Here is a 6,800-nt window from a genome sequence, read left to right as displayed (position 1 = left end):
GCTCATTGTTTCTCAAAGTTGGCAGACTGATGTTTTTATGCCATCGATGCAGTCGTTTCCAAAGTTTTGTTCAGCTCTGCAGCCCGGCCCTTGGTGATTTACTTCGGTGGGAAGTGACTTTTACGACGACGTTGGAGGTGAGAGGCAGTGAAGCACGTGAGTGGAAGTCTTCAATAACATTATAACTCTCTTTTACTGCACTCCAGAGCTGAGAGCCGGTGGCGGAAAGCCAGGCCGGAGACGCAGCGCCTTAATTCTCCTTCAGCGCTGTCGGTGCCACATGACTGCTCATCCTCTCAAGAAGGAGCCACCACGAGCAGCACTTTCTGATCTGATTCCTTTTGATGTCCACACACTTAATATCTGTCCATATAAACCAAAAAAAAGCACGCCATCAAGTCATTTATAGTGACACTTTATATTGACAGGACTGTGAATACGGTTGAAGGCAGAATGATTGAAAATGGGGAAAAATCCACAGGATAAATTCAAATTTCAACAGTGCATCTCACATTTTCTCATCCCAGGATTTAAATATTGCTTTAAAGGTACTCATCTTTTCTTTAATATTAAGTTAATCCCTTCTCTTATCACTATCCCACTGTCGGTGTAAGACTATAAATGAACTAAATAACCTGTTACACTAGAAGTTACAGTAATTATACAGCTCTGTTCATTCATTTTCTCCAAAATTACTTTAATTCCCATAGTATTTATTTAGTTTTTCATTGCTTTTGGCAACATTAATCTAGTTCATCTTTAATGATTTAGTTCAGCTGTGTAAAAGAGGCATTAATATAATAAAACAGAATATTTTACACTCGTTTTAGATGGTTTTAAAATGCTAAAGTGACTTAATCATCTAAGAAACTCTTGTTTAATTCACAAGAGAACATGGAAAAAAAACCATGAAATGTTGAAATAATTCCTCTGGACTGTGGTTCAGCATCGTCTTGCTGAAATATGCAAGGCCTTCATCCACATGGGAGCATATGTTGCTCTAAAACCTTTTGTATGTTTGTCAGATTTATTCAAATTTCAATTTCCTTTGGAAAAACATTGACATTGTGTCCTGTGGCGTAAAGAGGAGAGGAACCATCCAGCTTGTCATCAGCTCTCAGTTCAGAAGCCTGCATCTCTGACGGTATGGGGGCTCCATCAGTGCTGAACGGTGTTATTTACAGGTTTTAGAGCAACTTCCAGACCACGTCTAAACCACACACTGCATCTACTACGACAGCACGGCTCTGTAGTAGAAGAGTCCGGGTGCTGGACTGCAGCCAAGCCAGTCCTCCAACTCCTCAGGCAGGAAACATCCTGATACAATCTACAACGGTCCGAGTTCATGGTCATAAACAAGTAAAACAAGACCAGCTGGAGCAAGAAGGCAAAACAGGGATGATACAAAGTCTGTTTGCAGCTATATTTACTTAAAAAGAGCTGAATTATCTGTCAGCAGAACAAGATGCAACAGAAGATTTCTTAAAACGACAAGTGACATTCCCTAAAACCAGAGATGGGACCAAGTCACACATGTGCGAGTGACTTTGACTTGACTTGCCCAAGAAAAAATTACTTGGTCAAGTCAAGTCACCTTATTATTACAATTTTACCTGCAGAATATGATCTTAATAAAGTGAAAACACAAAGATAGAAGTAACTGTCAGTAAACATCATTGGCCAATGTGTCCAACCTGTCCACCCCGTATCATATCAAGCTAACGTTAGCTAACTACCGACTAGGCTAACAGGATAATATAATATTTGACGAGCACTTACTGGTCAGAATGGATCTTCAAATGACGAACAAAGTTGGAAGTTATGCTAGATGCTTAACACTCAAGTCATTCAAGTCATCGTGTCTCAAGTCAAGTGCCGAGTCTTTAACTTCCAAGTCCGAGTCGAGTCTCCAGTCTTTTCTTTTTTGTCAAGTCAAGTCACAAGTCATCAAAACAGCAACTCGAGTCCAAATCACAGTGACTTGAGTCCCCATCTCTGCCTAAAACGTACCGGGAGCATTTGTTGCCTTGATTTAAGATATTTCGTGCTTACTTTGGTTTCAGCTTTTACAGTCAGCTTTAGTTTTTTTTACTGGTCTTAAACACATCATGTCTGTTTAGAGACGAAGCCCCGTTTAATTGGCATTCTGTCCTGCATCCATTGACTGTAGTAGTCACTGGTATTTATCGGCTCTGCCTCCAATCAGAATTGATGGGACCACAACACCTCAGAGAATAAACCATTTTTCACTGGCAATGTTGTAGTTGAGGATACAAAAGTGTTCAGAGCTCACTTTGTCCTTACAAAAACACGTTTTCCAGCTGTAACGTCTCATATGGAGGATTTCAAACTAACTAAAATAAAAACAATAAAGACTGATTTATTTTACCTGACTGCAACACAGATGCCTGTTCACTTCCCACAGCGTGGGACTGATATCAGTGGCCCCATTAAAAAGTAATTAACTCTCACCAAGTCTAATTTTTCCAGAAAAATGGAGTGTCATCCCCTCATTTCGTCAAAGTTACCATCTTGTCCCCTGGAAGGTTGGAACCAATTCTGAATGCACCAACACCAAGAGCACAGGAAGTAAACATGCTACTGACAACCATAAAAACAGCAGAAGTCACAGATGGCCAAAATAACTCCACAATGTCTTATAGGTAGTCCAACATCCGTCCATTTTCTATTCAAGCTTAATCCAACTCCTGTCCAAGCCATCATTGGGTGAGAGGCAGGGCACACCCTGGACAGGTCGCCAGCCCATCATAGGTTTTATGGGATAGAGCCACATTCAATGACCTAAAAGAGTCTTTGGAATTGTAAGCAGGGGAAAGACTGCGGTCAGCTAAATTTGAGATGATTCTGATGAGCCGAGGTCGGGTCACACAGTTAGAAATGTAATTTTGGATCAAATGTTTAGAACAGAGGGGGACTTTAGTCCAGTTCCTGCACGAATCCACTGTATCTGCATGTGTTGAGCAATGGGAAAGATTTATTCATGTTTAGGGATAGTTACTGATGAAAATTTTGCTTTGTTTCATCATTCATAAGTAGAGATGGGAATTGTTAAGAATTAAGCAATTCTGGTTCCATTATCGATATCGATTCTCATCCGGTTATATAGGACCAAATGGCTTTGGTTGCTCCCCCTTGAGCTGTCACCTTACCGTGGTGGGGGGGTTTGCGTGCCCCAATGAGTCTGGGAGCTATGTTGTCTGGGGCTTTAAGCCCCTGGTAGGGTCACCCATGGCAAACAGATCCTAGATGAGGGACCAGACAAAGAACAGCTCACAAGACCCCTATGATGAGTGATACTTTTGGACGCCGTGTTCCCTTGCCCGGACGCGGGTCACCGGGGCCTCCCCCTGGAGCCAGGCCCAGGGGTGGGGCCCGCCGGCGAGCGCCTGGTGGCCGGGTCTGTGCCCGTGGGGCTCGGTCGGGCACAGCCCGAAGAAACGACACGGGTCCCCCTTCCTACGGGCTCACCATCCGTGGGAGGGGCCATGGGGGTCGGGTGCAATGTGAGCTGGGCGGCAGCCGAAGGCAGGGACCTTGGCGGTCTGATCCTCGGCTACTGAAGCTGGCTCTTGGGACGTGGAACGTCACCTCTCTGCTGGGGAAGGAGCCTGAGCTGGTGCGCGAGGCTGAGCGGTTCCGGCTAGATATAGTCGGACTCACCTCGACGCATGGCTTGGGCTCCGGAACCAGCCTCCTCGAGAGGGGTTGGACTCTCTTCCACTCTGGAGTTGCCCGCGGTGAGAGGCGTAAAGCAGGTGTAGGCATACTTATTGCCCCCCGGCTGTGCGCCTGTACATTGGGGTTCACCCCGGTAGACGAGAGGGTAGCCTCCCTCCGCCTTAGGGTGGGGGGACGGGTCCTGACTGTTGTTTGTGCTTATGCACCGAACGGCAGTTCAGAGTACCCACCCTTTTTGGAGTCCCTGGAGGAGGCGCTAGAGAGTGCTCCTCCGGGAGACTCCCTCGTCCTGCTGGGGGACTTCAATGCTCACGTGGGCAATGACAGTGAGACCTGGAGGGGCGTGATTGGGAGGAACGGCCCCCCCGATCTGAATCAGAGTGGTGTTTTGTTGTTGGACTTCTGTGCTCGTCACGGATTGTCCATAACGAACACCATGTTCAGGCATAAGGGTGTCCATATGTGCACTTGGCACCAGGACACCCTAGGCCGCAGCTCGATGATCGACTTTGTAGTCGTATCATCGGACTTGCGGCCGTATGTCCTGGACACTCGGGTGAAGAGAGGGGCGGAGCTGTCAACTGATCACCACCTGGTGGTGAGTTGGCTCCGCTGGTGGGGGAGGAAGCCGGTCAGACCTGGCAGGCCCAAACGTATTGTGAGGGTCTGCTGGGAACGGCTGGCGGAATCCCCTGTAAGGAGGAGTTTCAACTCCCACCTCCGGCAGAGCTTCAACCATGTCCCGGGGGAGGTGGGGGACATTGAGCCCGAATGGGCCATGTTCCGTGCCTCCATTGTTGAGGCGGCCGACCGGAGCTGTGGCCGCAAGGTGGTCGGTGCCTGTCGTGGCGGCAATCCCCGAACCCGCTGGTGGACCCCAGTGGTGAGGGAGGCCGTCAAGCTGAAGAAGGAGTCCTATCGGGCCTTTTTGGCCAGTGGGACTCTGGAAGCAGCTGATGGGTACCGACAGGCCAAGCGGAACGCAGCCTCGGCGGTTGCTGAGGCAAAAACTCGGGCTTGGGAGGAGTTCGGGGAGGCCATGGAGAACGATTTCCGGACGGCCTCGAGGAGATTCTGGTCCACCATCCGGCGGCTCAGGGGGGGGAAGCGGTGCACCGTCAACACCGTGTATGGTGAGGGCGGGGCTCTGCTGACTTCAACTAGGGACGTCGTGAGTCGGTGGGGGGAGTACTTCGAGGGCCTCCTCAATCCTACCGACACGCCTTCCGATGAGGAAGCAGAGTTGGGGAGCTCGGACGTGGGACCTCCCATTTCTGGGGCTGAGGTTGCCGAGGTGGTCAAAAAACTCCTCGGTGGCAAGGCCCCGGGGGTGGATGAGGTCCGTCCTGAGTTCCTCAAGGCTCTGGATGTTGTGGGGCTGTCTTGGTTGACACGCCTCTGCAGCATCGCGTGGACATCGGGGGCAGTGCCTCTGGACTGGCAGATCGGGGTGGTGGTCCCCCTCTTTAAAAAGGGGGACCGGAGGGTGTGTTCCAACTATAGGGGGATCACACTCCTCAGCCTCCCTGGTAAGGTCTTTTCGGGGGTACTGGAGAGGAGGATCCGCCGGATAGTCGAATCTCGGATTCAGGAGGTGCAGTGTGGTTTTCGTCCTGGCCGTGGAACAGTGGACCAGCTCTTCACCCTCCGCAGGATCCTGGAGGGAGCATGGGAGTTCGCCCAACCTGTCTACATGTGTTTTGTGGACTTGGAGAAGGCGTTCGACCGTGTCCCTCGGGGACTCTTGTGGGGGGTGCTCCGGGAGTATGGAGTGCCGGACTCCTTGATATGGGCTGTTCGGTCCCTGTATGACCGGTGTCAGAGTCTGGTCCGCATTGCCGGCAGTAAGTCGGACATGTTTCCTGTGAGGGTTGGACTCCGTCAGGGCTGCCCTTTGTCACCGATTCTGTTCATAATTTTTATGGACAGAATTTCTAGGCGCAGCCAGGGCGTCGAGGGGGTCCGGTTTGGCGACCTCAGAATCGGGTCTCTGCTTTTTGCGGACGATTTGGTTCTGTTGGCGTCGTCAGGCCGTGACCTTCAGCTCTCACTGGAGCGGTTCGCAGCCGAGTGTGAAGCGGCTGGGATGACCATCAGCACCTCCAAATCTGAGACCATGGTCTTCGGCCGGAAAAGGGTGGAATGCTCTCTCCGGGTCGGGAATGAGATCCTTCCCCAAGTGGAGGAGTTCAAGTATCTCGGGGTCTTGTTCACGAGTGAGGGACGAATGGAACAGGAGATTGACAGACGGATTGGTGCGGCGTCTGCAGTGATGCGGGCTCTGCACCGGCCCGTCGTGGTGAAGAAGGAGCTGAGCCAGAAGGCCAAGCTCTCGATTTACCGGTCAATCTATGTTCCTACCCTCACCTATGGTCACGAGCTGTGGGTAGTGACCGAAAGAACGAGATCGCGAATACAAGCGGCCGAAATGAGTTTCCTCCGCAGGGTGTCTGGGCTCTCCCTTAGAGATAGGGTGAGAAGCTCGGTCATCCGGGAGGGGCTCGGAGTAGAACCGCTGCTCCTCCGCATCGAGAGGAGTCAGATGAGGTGGCTCGGGCATCTGGTGAGAATGCCTCCTGGACGCCTCCCCGGTGAGGTGTTCCGGGCCCGTCCCACTGGGAGGAGACCCCGGGGAAGACCCAGGACACGTTGGAGAGACTATGTCTCTCGGCTGGCCTGGGAACGCCTCGGGGTCCCCCCAGAAGAGCTGGAGGAAGTGGCCGGGGACAGGGACGTCTGGGTCTCTTTGCTCAAGCTGCTGCCCCCGCGACCCAACCCCCGGACCAGCGGAAGATAATGGATGGATGGATGGATGGCTTTGGTTGCAGTAACACTTTAATGAATACTTTCATTAATAATATTATTACTTCTCCATTTTGGGACTTGCAGAGGCGCAAAATGCATTTTGAAAATGCCATAAAAGCTGCATTTTAAACAGGACCTTGATAAAAATTACATAACTGTCTTCATCAGACCTGTCTTAGGAAGTTTGGGCCTCGATTGAAAAGCACTTAACAAGCCAAAAATGCCAAAAACTGCCCTATTTTTGAGTTCTCATAACTCATCGATACGACATCCCAGAGACCTCATTCAAAGTTTAA

This window comes from Odontesthes bonariensis, chromosome 15, assembly GCF_027942865.1.
Source record: "Odontesthes bonariensis isolate fOdoBon6 chromosome 15, fOdoBon6.hap1, whole genome shotgun sequence".
NCBI lineage: Eukaryota > Metazoa > Chordata > Actinopteri > Atheriniformes > Atherinopsidae > Odontesthes > Odontesthes bonariensis.
The sequence above is the reverse complement of the archived record's forward strand: the minus strand, read 5'-3'. Positions refer to the sequence as shown.